Below are 14,739 nucleotides of genomic sequence, written 5' to 3' on the forward strand. Positions count from 1 at the left end.
CACTGTGGGGGAATATCTGGCACTGGGGGCGTATACCTGGCACTGTGGGGGAATATCTGGCACTGGGGGCGTATACCTGGCACTGTGGGGGAATATCTGGCACTGGGGGCATATACCTGGCACTGTGGGGGAATATCTGGCACTGGGGGGAGCAGGCACTGAGGGGGCATATGTGGCACTGTGGGGGAATATCTGGCTCTAGGGGCATATACCTGGCACTGTGGGGGAATATGTGGCACTGGGGGGGAGGTATATTTGGCACTGGGGGCATGTACCTGGCACTGTTGGGGAATATCTCGCACTGGGGGCATATGTGGCACTGGGGGGGGGGTATATTTGGCACTGGTAGCATGTACCTGGCACTGTGGGGGAATATGTGGCACTGGGGCATATGTGGCACTGGGGGGGGTATATTTGGCACTGGGGGCATGTACCTGGCACTGTGGGGGAATATCTGGCACTGGGGGCATATACCTGGCACTGTGGGGGAATATCTGGCACTGGGGGCATATTTGGCACTGGGAGCACGGCCCTAGCAACAAGCTCTACCCCCTAGCAATGAGCATGACACCCAGTGCTTGAAACCCCTGGCAACGAGCATGACACCTAGTGCATGAAACCCCTGGCAACGAGCATGACACCCAGTGCATGAAACCCCTGGCAACGAGCATGACACCCTGAGCATGAAAACCCCTGGCACCGTGCATGGAACCAAGAGCATGAAACCGCTGGCAACGAGCATGACACCCAGTGCATGAAACCCCTGGCAACGAGCATGACACCCTGAGCATGAAAACCCCTGGCACCGTGCATGGAACCAAGAGCATGAAACACCTGGCAACGAGCAGGTAATTTAAAAGTAATTAGAAGCCTTACTATAGAACTTAATGTGTAATGGGCATTACGGTGTGTGGCATAATGTATCACGGACATTGCGGTGTGTGTCATAATGTGTCGGGCATTACGGTGTGTTGTATACTATATCACGGGCATTGTGGTATGTGGTATAATGTCTCAGGATCATTGTGGTGTGTGTCATACTGTGTCACAGATATTGTATGTGCTATAATGTATCAGGGGCATTGCAGTGTGTGGCATAATGTATAACGGGCATTGCGATTCCTGTCATAATGTGTCACAGGCATTACGGTGTGTGGTATAATGTATCAGGGGCATTGCAGTGTGTAGCATAATGTATAACGGGCATTGCGGTGTGTGTCATAATGTGTCACAGGCATTACGGTGTGTGGCATAATGTGTCGGGGGCATTACAGTGTGTGCATATTGTGTCATGTGCATTATTGTGTGTGGCATAATGGCTAAGGCCATTGCAGTATGTGGAATAATGTATACTGGGCATTACTATAAGGAGGAAAAATGACAAATAATGTAAGGGGCATGAATCAGGATTATTTTTCTTTCCTGTGGTGGCTAATGTCTGGGCGTGCAGGTTGCAAAACTGGGGTATAAGGTAGTCTTTTCCGGCAATGCCACGCCCCTTTACGAGAAGCCACGCCCATTTCAACGAAGCCACACCCCCTTTGGCGCACGCATATTTCTCCCTTTACTAATGCCAATTATGGGTGGTATGGGGGGGGGGGGGGGGAGGACGCTGAAGAATTTTTTGGCTTGGGGGAGAAAAATTTCTAGCTACGCCACTGGGCGGGTGATGTCAGTTCCTGATTTCCTTACCCCTCATCTTCCTCCACAACCTGGCCAGCGCTGAGAACTGACTGAGAGCTCCAACGGAGGTAGAGGTGTAGCTGTGCTCCATGTGCTAAACACCTTTATCGTGTGCTTTGCCCCCACCCCACGCCCAAGTGTGAGCATCACTACAGTATGTCCCCCCCAGGTCCCATATGTGTCACCATGCCACATTATGTCAGCATGTTCCCCCTCCCTCCCCATACCCAAATGTGTGTCACCATGGTGTCCCCCCAGGTCACATTGGGTGTCAGCCCCCCCCCCACCTCAGTGTGTGTGTGTGTGTATATATATATATATATATATATGTATAATGTATATCACTTTTATTAATAAAGGCCCCCCACAACATTGTTGCCCAAAGGCCCCCACAGACCGTACTCCGGCCCTGCTGGCATTGGCATTTCTAAAATGGGTGCAATGGGTGCGGTGCACACGGACCCCTGGGTCCCTGGCCCACACTGCACCCATTGCACCCATTTTAATACTTACTTTTCCGGAGTCCAGCTCCGGGAGCTGTTAGCGTGCCGGAAATCGCTTCCAAAATGGCCGCCTCGCATGCGCAGTAGCCAAATTGGTCTCCGGATCATGGTGGGCGCCATGTTTCCGGAGACCTGCGCATGCGCAGTAGACTCCGGCACAGTGCCGGAGTCTACAGCGCCGTGCACACGGGCCCCCTCCTCTGTAGAAACGCCCCTGCCTGCTGGGATGCACCCTGCATTGTACAGTGGTCACTGGGATACACTCTGCATTGTGTGGTGGTCACTGGGACCGCACACATATTCCGCAGCACATTGCAGAGAGTATTTGGCCATTCACATCAGTCCCTGCCCCAGTGGAGCTTACACTCTATATTCCCTATCACATGTATACACACACTTACACACTAGGGTTCATTTTGTAGGCATCCAATTAACCTACCAGTATTTTTTGGATTGTGGGAGGAAACCGGAGTACCTGGAGGAAACCCACGCAAGTACGGGGAGAATATACAAACTCCACACAGGGCTATGGTGGGAATTAAACCCATGACGTCAGTGCTGTGAGGCAGTAATGCTATTCATGGCACCATGCGTACAGTTGTCACTGGGATGCATTCTGCTGTTGCTGTGATTCCACCTACCATGTTGCATTGGCTTTGGATACCACCATTGTGGCTAGGGCAAACAGTTTGCTTGCCCACCTACTTTTGTTTTGGACCCATCTACAGTTTATTTGGTTCCACTTATGAGGCCACTTTCAGAATTTTTTTCCAGGTCACTTTAAGCTCTCAGTCTGCCCGAGTGTGCAGATACTTATATTATTAATTTCCAATATTCGTTCAATGATTTCTACCTGCTTCCAGGGTACCCCCGACTGCTACTACCATAAAAGCACTATCAAAAACATTTGTTTGCATTCTATTATCCATGGCTGAAACAATCAGGAAGTTTACTGAACAGTCTCACGATTCAGGAACCAAACAAAAGTTTCACCGTAACACTATATAGACAGTAATACAATACAAGCTATTATAGACACAATATAACACACAATATAATACAACATTGTGATCTATAAGGAATCCTGTGTTGCAGAAGCTGGAGGGGATCTAGCAGTTTCTCTACTGTAAATGTGGTATACAGAGATCTTCCACCTACCTGGATTTCGGTACGCAGTTCCCCATTCTGCCAGAGTGCATGTAGATCTTTCAGAAATAAGGATTAATATGAATATAGATGTGAAACTGATATAATTCGTTACTCCAAAGTCAAAACATTATAATTTAGATATGAAAGGATGACACCCAGGAAGAGGAAACTGTAATGGCACTTCCTGTACAGGCGTCCAGATCGTGCCACCCAGACAGGAAAGGGAAGCCGACATCTATGACTAAACTCTCGGGGAGATGTTTTAAGCCTTAAACAGTGATACATATCACGGTGATAAAGTACCAGCCAATCAGCTCCTAACTGCCATGTTACAGGCTGGGTTTGAGAAATGACAGTTAGGAGCTGGTTGGTTGGTACTTTTTCACGGTGCAATTTGTCACTTTTCAAGACTAAGAGAGACAGTGGCGGATCCAGGGGGGGGGGGCACTCGGGCCTGTGCCCCCCTGTCATTTGTGGCTTCCACCCCGTTCCGTCCCCCCCCGGCGTCGGCGCCGCACAGGGAGATGACGGGCACCCGCTGAGATTGTGTTACCAGCGGGCGCCCGTCTCTCTGCACAGCGGTAGCCGGAGGCCGGAGCTCAATACTGAGCTCGGGCTTCCGGCGCTGTCACTGTGCGCCGTGCACTATGGGAGAGACATCAGTCATGACGTCTCTCTCATAGTGCTGAGGAGAGGACGCCAGGAGGAGGACTGCAGCGGCCTGGAAGCGGGAACGGGGCTTGGTAAGTATTGCTTTTTTCTTCCTCAATGCAGCGGGGGCATCTACTGGGGGCAAACTACGGGGGGACATTACTACTGGGGGGGCATCAACAAGGGGCATTAATACTGGGGGGGCATTACTACTGGGGGGGCATTACTACTGGGGGCATATAACTGGGGGCATCACTACTGAGGGGGTCATCTATTGGGGGCATCTACTGGGGGCATTATTACTGGGGGGCACCTACAGGGGGCATTACTACTGGGGGGTCATCTATTGGGGGCACCTAATGGGGGACATTTTTACTGGGGGACATCTACTGGGGGCATTATACTGAGGGGCATCTACTTGGGGCATAACTACTGGGGGGTCATCTATTGGGGGCAGCTACTGGGGGTATTATTACTGGGGGGCATCTACTGGGGGCATTACTACTGGGGGGTCATCTATTGGGGGCATTACTACTGGGGGAAAACTACTGGAGGACATTATTACTGGGGGGCATCTACTGGGGCAAACTGCTGGGGACATTATTACTGGGGGGCATCTACTGGGGGACATTATTACTGGGGGGCACCTACTGGGGGCAAACTGCTGGGGGACATTATTACTGGGGGCATCTACTGGGGGCAAACTGCTGGGGACATTATTACTGGGGGGCATCTACTGGGGGTAAACTGCTGGGGACATTATTACTGGGGGGCATCTACTGGGGGACATTATTACTGGGGGGCACCTACTGGGGGCAAACTGCTGGGGGACATTATTACTGGGGGCATCTACTGGGGGCAAACTGCTGGGGACATTATTACTGGGGGGCATCTACTGGGGGACATTATTACTGGGGGGCACCTACTGGGGGCAAACTGCTGGGGGACATTATTACTGGGGGCATCTACTGGGGGACATTATTACTGGGGGGCACCTACTGGGGGCAAACTGCTAGGGGACATTATTACTGGGTGGCATCTACTGGGGGCAAACTACTGGGGGACATTATTACTGGGGGCCAACTACAAAGGTGCTAACTACTGGGGGGCATACTACAGGAGGGCATTACTACTGGCGGCTTAACTACAGGGGCATTACTACTTGGGGGCTAAACTACAGGGGGGCATTACTACTGGCGGCTTAACTACAGGGGCCAAACTACTGGGGGATAACTACAGGGGCCAAACTACTGGGGGCAATACTACTGGAGGCTAAACTATAAGGGGGGCATAACTACAGGGGCTAAACTACAATGGGGCAACCTACAGGGGGGCATTACTACTGGTGGCTAAACTAGTGGGGGCATTACCACTGGGAGGCTAAACTAAAGGGGGGAGGTAAACTACTGGGGTCATAAATGCAGGGGCATTACCACTGGGGGCATAATGACTGGGGGCATTACTACAGGCAACATTACTACTGGGGGCAATACGGGCATTGCATAAGGGACACCACTACTATGGGGTCTATATAAGGGACATTACCAGTACAGTGGACATTGCATAATGAGCGCTACAACTGTGGGCATTGTATAAGAAGCGCCACCTCACATGCACCGAAGCCGCACGCAAATGTACTTGCCCCTTCCATGGTGCCCCCCCTATCATTTTCTTCTTGATCCGCACCTGAAGAGGGACATTTACTAAGCAGTGATAAAAGTGGAGACGTGAGCCAGTGAAGAAGTTGCACACTTTTGTCACTACTTAGTACATGTCTCCCTTAGTACATCTGGCCCTTGATGTTTCTATGAAAACACATCTAAAATCATGTCTCCAGACAGCCCATCATGCCAACTGAGCGGCAGATTTGGTAAGTCATGCACACTTACCAATCAACTGCTCTATATAAGGGATGGTCATCAACCATCGATGATTCTTAATCATCAATGGTTTATGGCCGATGGTGAATACTTTCGCTATTGGTGCAGGGAGAACCAGATGGTTTCTCGCCATCTATGGTACAATACAAACCCAATTGTTGTTTTTTTTATACAAGGTGCTGAGGCATGGATCATAGCTCCACCCCTGACACCCATAAAGCCCCACCTCCAGGTTCTGATTGGCCCACAGGCCAGTCAGTGAAAAAACAGGGATAACTATTGGTTGGTGTGAAACCATCAAGCCTTGGAGAGAGTACCAGCTAATCAGCTTGTAACTGCCATGTTACAGGCTGTGCTTGAAAATGCCAGTAGCTGATTTATTAGTACTTTATCTCTCTTCAGCTTATCTCCAAGACTCAATACTTCTTCCCCTAAGACTGACCTCTAATAGCGCAATGTCTCCTTTATACCCTGCGCCCATCTGTCCAGCAGTCGGCACAAGATCATGTCGGGCGCGTGGTGCTCAAGCACCTTCTCGGGCACTTAGAAGCTTTCTCAGTCGCTTATATATGGTCTATTAGCCCGGTGTGCAAGGCTTAACCCTTTCTGTTTCACACTACCTTTCACCAAATATGTCTATTCTATAGTGTAATAACAATAAACATACATAATACATTAACTTAAAGTATAAATATATGATTTGTGCATAGTTATCAGTGGCGTCACAAGGGGGATGCAGGGGGTGCGGCCCGCATCCGGGTGTCACCCGCCGAGGGGGTGACACAAAAATGCCTGCTCCTGCTCAGTGACAGGAGCTGACTGCTGCACTGTTACATTATGTGCAGCACTCGGCTCCTGTCACTGAGCTGGAGCCGGCACTGCACATAAATCACTCCACGAGAGGCAGCACGGACCCCTCAAGTGACGAAAAACGGGGTTGGGAATTGAAGCCCCGCCCCCTCCATGAAGTCACGCTCCCTCCATGAAACCACACTCCCTTTTATGGCGTCACCGCACCGGGTGTACAAGGTGTTGGTGACGCCTCTGATAGTTATTATATTGTTTACATCACAAATATAACTTTACAATTCATATCCATTTACTTGCAACCTAACTCATCACTGTTATATACTAATATTGTAATAACCTTTAAGCAAGGTGACACATCTGTTAATCAGTGCAAGAGTAATTCTTCATCTGTGAGAGGCTCCATGTGTAACTCTGACCCAGATTTATCAAGCCTTGGAGAGTGATAAATTGCACACCAAACAGCTCCCAACTGTAATTTTTCAAACACAGGGACAGATGTATTAGCCTGGAGAAGACATAAGGAAGTGATAAACCAGTGATATGTGCAAGGTGATAAACGCACCAGCCAGTCAGCTCCTAACTGTCAATTTGCATATTGGAGCTGATTGGCTGGTGCGATTATTCATACCTCCCAACTGTCCCGATTTTCGCGGGACAGTCCCATTTTTTGGGGACTGTCCCGCTGTCCCACCTACAGGCCGCAGTGTCCCGCGGTGGGGGCAGTTGGGACGCTCTGTCTCTCGCTGCCCTGCTTAGCAGAGCAGCGGTGTATAGACGCGCACAGCGTCTATTCAGTGGAGACAGGAGGAGAGGGGGCATGCCAGCGGCTCACAGAGCGCTGGGCATGCCCCCTCAGTGATGAAAATGGGGGTGTGGCTTGCGATAGCGGGTCCTTCGTGAAGCCACGCCCCCTTTTGCACATGCCATGCCCCTTTTTCTGGAGCGCACGTGCCTTCGCCGTGCGCGTGTCCCTCCTTGAGCCAGTACAAAGTTGGGAGGTATGGTTTATCACCCTCTCTGTCTCTCCCTCTTTCTCTCTCTGACACTCTGTCTTGCTCCCCTCTCCATCTCTCTCCCTCCCTGACACTCTCTATCTCCCCCACCCTCTTTCTCACTGATGCCTTCTCGCTCTCTCCCCCTCATCCCTTTCTCTCTTTCTCCCTGACACCCTCTCTCTCGCTCCTCTTTTCTCTTTCCCTTTTTTCATGAAACACCCTATCTCTTTCTCTCTCTCCCCCCCTGACTCCCGCCATCTCTCTTCTTGCTCCTCTCTCTCTCTCCCCCTTACACCCTTTTTGTCTCTCACTCCTCTCACTTTCTCTCTCCTGCTCCCTTAAAGGGCATTGTAGTGATAAACTCGATGGGCAATTGCCTTTTTTCAACCTCAGATACTATGTTATTATGGGGGTAATTCAGAGTTGATCGCAGCAGCAAATTTGTTAGCAGTTGGGTAAAACCATGTGTACTGCAGGGGGGGGCAGATATAACATGTGCAGAGAGAGTTAGATTTGGGTGGGTTATTTTGTTTCTGTGCAGGCTAAATACTGGCTGATTTATTTTTACACTGCAATTTAGATTTCAGTTTGAGCACACCCCACCCAAATCTAACTCTCTCTGCACGTGTTACATCTGCCCCACCTGCAGTGCACATGGTTTTGCCCATTAGCTAACAAATTTGCTGCTGCGATCAACTCTGAATTAGGCTCTATGTTACTATGTTACAAACAACACAACTGAAAATATAATACAAATATTAGTTATTGTAGCCTATGGGCTATTAAATTGCCATATCTAGGGCTATGCCAGCTGTGCCATCACCCAGGGTGGAGGGCCCAGGGGTGACACCATCCCTGCCTCATGCCACCTGCCTTTGGCTTGCAAGGTACCTGGAGAAGCACCCTGCAGCGGTAGCGCCAAAGGGACGCTCCAGACATGCACCCTGCTGCCAGCAGAGCCCCCTGCAGCGTCCTAAATACATTCTAAGCTGTGTTCCGCTTCCTAATGTCATGACATCATGGGCCTGGAGGGTGGGCATCACAGTGTGGCATAGAAACCTGCTCTGTAGGACCACTTTCCTCTTACAAGGTGATGGGATCTGGAGCATCACTTCACCTCTACACATGGCATGGACATAGCCCTATCAGAGCACCTGACTCAGGATATCAATATTTATACATTCAACATTCGACAGTCAAAAGATGTAATAATCATCTGGACCAAGTCACGATAATGAAGAAATATGCCCCCAACTGTTTAAAGAAATGAATTGTGAGAAGACGTATAATCTCAAAGCGTCCCCTGGTAACCAATGTAGACTTTAGGCACCTGGGTGACAGTGTAACAAAGGACTTCTCTTGTTTATTGATGCAAACAGTTTCGTCAACAATGTGCCGGAACAGCGTCTCATTTACTCAACCCACAGCCTATTTATAGAACAGGCACTTCAGCGATATATATCCTGCTATATAAATTCTGCCATGGTGACCTGACAGGCTGCTATTTCCTTATATTTCTTCATATATTATTCTGCTTCTTACAACTGGAAAGTAATCTATAACTCCTCATACTGTAGGTGATTCACAGATTGTAGATAAGATAAGATTTAATTTGCAGTGCCCACAACTATGATGTACTGTACAGTTGGCACGGTGGTTAGCATTGCTATGTACTATGCTTTGTATGTTCTCATGCTTGTGGGGGCTCTTCCCACGCGTTAGGTATGAGATGCCGGTGTTGAGGATGTCGGCGGTCAGTATACTGACGGCAGCATCCCGATGGTGAGAATGTTGACAGGGGAAGGGTAGTATACTTACCTTTCCCCAATGCCACAGTCACCCACAGGCACCATCAGTGCCTGCCTGCTGCCAGCACCGTGCTGCCCCCCCTGCTGCCGGACCCTCCCCTGGTCGCCTCACGCTGGGCGTGTGTGAGGTAAGAGAGCGTGGAGCAAGGGAACTTACTGGGTTAAGTGGTATGACGTGTGTGCAATGTTATAAAAAACAATAATGGGGGTAATTCCAAGTTGATCGCAGCAGGATTTTTATTAGCAGTTGGGCAAAACCATGTGCACTGAAGGGGGGGCAGATATAACATGTACAGAAACAGTTAGATTTGGGTGGGTTATTTTGTTTCTGTGCAGGGTAAATACTGTCTGCTTTATTTTTACGCTGCAATTTAGATTTTAGTTTAAATAACCCACCCAAATCTAACTCTCTCTGCACATGTTATATCTGCCCACCCCCCTGCAGTGCACATGGTTTTGTCCAACTGTTAACAAAAATCCTGCTGCGATCAACTTGGAAATACCCCCAATGTTTCCAGCAAGTGCTGAGGGACATTATGGGGTATATGCAATTGCGGTCGAATTCCCGAAAATGTCAAAAAACGGGACATTTTCGCCAATTTTTTTTTCCGACAATGCAATTCAGTACTTTTCGTCAAAAAAACGAACTTTCCAAATTCGACTTTTTGAAATTCGACATTTGTCAAATTCGACATTTCTGCAATGGTACAAATGCGGCAATTCGACAAAAGTATATTCAATTGAAGTTTGGAAATTCGACAACAGTGTTTTTAGACAGTAAATTCTTCATTTTCAATCTGCCACACTTTGGCGGAATCTAATAAAAAAAATTTAAAACATGTTTTTTTTGGTGTTTTTTTTCTTTATTGGAAATAGCATATCTATTTATGGCCCTCATTCCGAGTCGTTCGCTCGGTAAATTTTTTTGCATCGCAGCGTTTTTCTGCTTAGTACGCATGCGCAATGTTCGCACTGCGACTGCGCCAAGTAATTTTGCTATGAAGAAAGTATTTTTACTCACGGCTTTTTCATCGCTCAGGCGATCGTAGTGTGATTGACAGGAAATGGGTGTTACTGGGCGGAAACACAGCGTTTTATGGGCGCGTGGATGAAAACGCTACCGTTTCCGGAAAAAACGCAGGAGTGGCCGGAGAAACGGGGGAGTGTCTGGGCGAACGCTGGGTGTGTTTGTGACGTCAAACCAGGAACGACAAGCACTGAACTGATCGCAGATGCCGAGTAAGTGTGAAGCTACTCTGAAACTGCTAAGAAGTTTGTAATCACAATATTGCGAATACGTCGTTCGCAATTTTAAGATGCTAAGATACACTCCCAGTAGGCGTAGGCTTAGCGTGAGCAACTCTGCTAAAATCGCCTTGCGAGCGATCATCTTGGAATGAGGGCCTATATTAGAAGGGATTATGTACTTGATTTGTCTATTTTGGAGGCACAAGTATTATTTATATATTTTTTAAAATATAATTTTTTTATTTTTTTAAATGGAATGGTAAAAATCAGAAAAAAAATTGCGTGGGGTCCCCCCTCCTAAGCATAACCAGCCTCGGGCTCTTCGAGCCGGTCCTGGTTCTAAAAATCCGGGGGGAAACGGACAGGGGTTCCCCCGTATTGTTAAAACCAGCACCGGGCTCTGCGCCTGGTGCTGGTGCAAAAAATACGGGGGTAAAAAAGAGTAGGGGTCCTCCATATTTTTTACACCAGCATCGGGCTCCACTAGCTGGACAGATAGTGCCACAGCCGGGGGTCACTTTTATACAGCGCCCTGCGGCCGTGGCATTAAATATCCAACTAGTCACCCCTGGCCGGGGTACCCTGGGGAGTGGGGACCCCTTCAATGAAGGGGTCCCCCCCAGCCACCCAAGGGCCAGGGGTGAAGCCCGAGGCTGTCCCCCCCCTTCCAAGGACTGCGGATGGGGGGCTAATAGCCTTGAGAAGATTGAAAGAATATTGTTTTTTCCAGTAGTACTACATTTCCCAGCAAGCCTCCCCCGCAAGATGGTACTTGGAGAACCACAAGTACCAGCATGCGGGAGAAAAACGGGCCCGCTGGTACCTGTAGTTCTACTGGAAAAAAAATACCCAAATAAAAATAGGATACACACACTGTGAGAGTAAAACTTTATTTCACACATGTCGACACACACACATACTTACCTATGTTCACACGCCGACCTCTGTCCACTTGTCCAAGTAGAATCCACGTGTACCTGTGAATAAAATTATACTCACCTCAATCCAGTGTCCGGATCTTTTAAAGTAATCCTCGTACTTGGAAAAACAACAAAACGAACACCCGGACCAAACGGACTGAAAGTGGTCCTATGTTTATACATGGGATCCCTTTCCCCGAATGCAGAGACCCCCCCCGTGACTGCTGTCACAGAAAGGTCTCTTAAGCCAATCAGGAAGCGCTACTTCGTGGCACTCTCCTGATTGGCTGTATGCCAGTAGATCTACAGGTACCAGCGAGCCCGTTTTTCCCCCGCATTCTGGTACTTGTGGTTCTCCAAGTACCAGCTTGTGGGGGAGGCTTGCTGGGACTTGTAGTACTACTGGAAAAAACAATATACTTTCAATCTTCTCAAGGCTATCAGCCCCCCATCCACAGCCCTTGGATGGGGGGGACAGCTGCGGGCTTCACCCCTGGCCCTTGGTTGGCTGGGGGGGACCCCTTGATTGAAGGGGTCCCCACTCCCCAGGGTACCCCGGCCAGGGGTGACTAGTTGGATATTTAATGCCACGGCCGCAGGGCACTGTATAAAAGTGACCCCCGGCTGTGGCATTATCTGTCCAGCTAGTGGAGCCCGATGCCGGTGTAAAAAATACGGGGGACCCCTACTCTTTTTGTCCCCCGTATTTTTTGCACCAGCACCAGGCGCAGAGCCCGGTGCTGGTTTTAAAAATACGGGGGATCCCCTGTCCGTTTCCCCCCCGGATTTTTAGAACCAGGACCGGCTCAAAGAGCCCGAGGCTGGTTATGCTTTGGAGGGGGGACCCCACGCAAATTTTTTTCATGTTTTTTCCCGTTTTTTTAAAATCGGATCAAAATCCGTCAAATTGGCCGTTTTTCGACAGCGGGACTGTCGAATCCGTTTTTTATTGAATATGTTGAATTCCGGCACCCACTTGCCGGAATTCAACAGTCGAATTGTGTCGAATCAAAAAACGGGCGAAAAATTGCCGCAATTCGGCAATTGCATATACCCCTATATATCTAACAAGTGAATCACCAGCACTTGCAGGAAACATTATTGTTTTTTATAACATTGCACACACGTTGTACCAAGCAATGTGAATCATAAGCACTTGTCTGAAATTATTGCTGCTACCTTTATTATGTGTGTACATTGGACTTATGAAATTTGACCCATGTAGAGGATTTCTGCTCAGGGGACAAATACTAAAAAAATCTTTTCTCAGAACAAGATATTTTTTATATTGTGTCAGACATTATTTTTCACACTGTACTGAATTGTACCCTGTTATCAGCACAAGCTGAAATCAAATTGTGGCTTATTACTCTATTTTTTTTTTTTTTTGCTATTCTGTGTCTAATATAACCGCAGCCACGTATGCAAGTTATGAACAGGCTGGGTATTACTGTTGTTTGTGACTGCTTCTATATTGATCACAAACACAGCTTATACTTGTGTATGATTTTATAACCCCCACTCACATAAGCTAAGCATAAACTTAAGTTTGATATTCTGCCTGTTACATTTATTTTGTGTACAGTTTGCAAACAAGCTGGGGCGACCTGTTCCATCAGTTACACTATACATACCCATTACAGCTATATCCTATATTAGTTGTGTGTAATTTTATTTCCAGCAATTTTTCATATCTCTTTCTTTACCGGGGAACATTGTGCACTTTTTCTGAGGACACTATTCTCTTCCTATCGTCTAATTTCTTTTTATCAATTTTCTGGGTTACTCTCTCATCCCATAGCCAGCAGTGGCATTCTGCAATGCTTATGGTAGCAGAACACTACCCCATTCAGGGACAGCAGAAGTACCCCTCTATTCTTTATTTCTGAGCCATTGTCTGTTTCTGGCCACTCTCTCATTCTGTCATTCGATGCTGAGACAGATGATCAAACAGCAGGAGTGTCAAGAAACATAGACCTGGCTCCTGTCTCCCACAAATCCAGTGTACGCACATGTATAAAAATTACACTCCAAGACACACGCCATCTAGCAATATTCTTTATTTAATACATTTGTCATTTATTGAATTAAATTTGGGTATCTATTAGTACAAACTTATTTTTTTAATATATAATTCTCATAAGTGTCTGTGTATTTGAATTTGATTGCATGTGTTGGAGATTCACTTACCTACGGTCAGACCGCACTGGGTATGCCCAATCTCGTCTGATCTTGGAAGCTATGCACTGCAGGGACTAGTCAGTACCTGGATGGGAGACCACCAGGGAATACTAGGTGCCGTAGGTATTTTATTCTTCCACACCAATTGAATTTTGCCAATCTTGGTTGATGCTTAGACCCAGATATTCAATTTAAAGTCCTCATAGAGCAAATGATAAGGTACCGTAGGTAACTTATCCTCTTATTCTAAATTTTGATCTTCTGACATGTTATAGGTGAGCTTAGCTGAGCTATTTTATTCCCAAAATTGCCCATTACAGGGAAACAAAGCAATTTTTTTGACAATTAAGGGAATACATATATTTTCGCCTACTTACCTACATTTTTCACCTAGAAATTGTAGCATTTGTGCAATTATTTAATCCACATTAATGTTTGCCTTCTCCCCCCCCCCCCTGCCCCTTTTTTCAGTGTATCCTAATAAAGGTTAAATATTAATATATTAATTTTTTTCATTTTCATAAGTGTGCCCTGGAAAAGACACATTGTCTTTTGCTCTCTCAAAAAACCACACCCCCTTTAATGATGTCATGCATGCTTGCACGATCAGTATTTACTATATATATTTACCAAGGAGCTTAAACCATGCCCCCACTAATAGTTAGCAAAGCCTCCAAGCATTGGCCCCTACCACTACATTAAGTTCCAGTTATTTCAGTCCATCGTCAAGGTGATTAATACATATAATAAATGTAACTTAGCAACGGTGTACCTACGGCGTCTCCTTTGTTCCTGATTCCTAGAGTATCAATCCATTCCATTGTTGTAGATGCAAAACATAAGTAGAGAATGCCGTTTCCCTGACAATCAAGGCTTTTTTTTTTAAATGATAGTGTCTCGAGGTTCGGCCT

General features: G+C 47.4%; 1 pseudogene; it reads left to right on the plus strand.

Annotated features, from left to right (window-relative positions):
- Positions 1-13,835: 13,835 nt before the first annotated feature.
- Positions 13,836-13,954, plus strand: LOC135051497 (5S ribosomal RNA; annotated as a pseudogene).
- The last annotated feature ends 785 nt before the right edge of the window (positions 13,955-14,739 follow it).

The sequence above is a fragment of the Pseudophryne corroboree genome, chromosome 2, assembly GCF_028390025.1.
Source record: "Pseudophryne corroboree isolate aPseCor3 chromosome 2, aPseCor3.hap2, whole genome shotgun sequence".
NCBI classification, from domain to species: Eukaryota; Metazoa; Chordata; class Amphibia; order Anura; family Myobatrachidae; genus Pseudophryne; species Pseudophryne corroboree.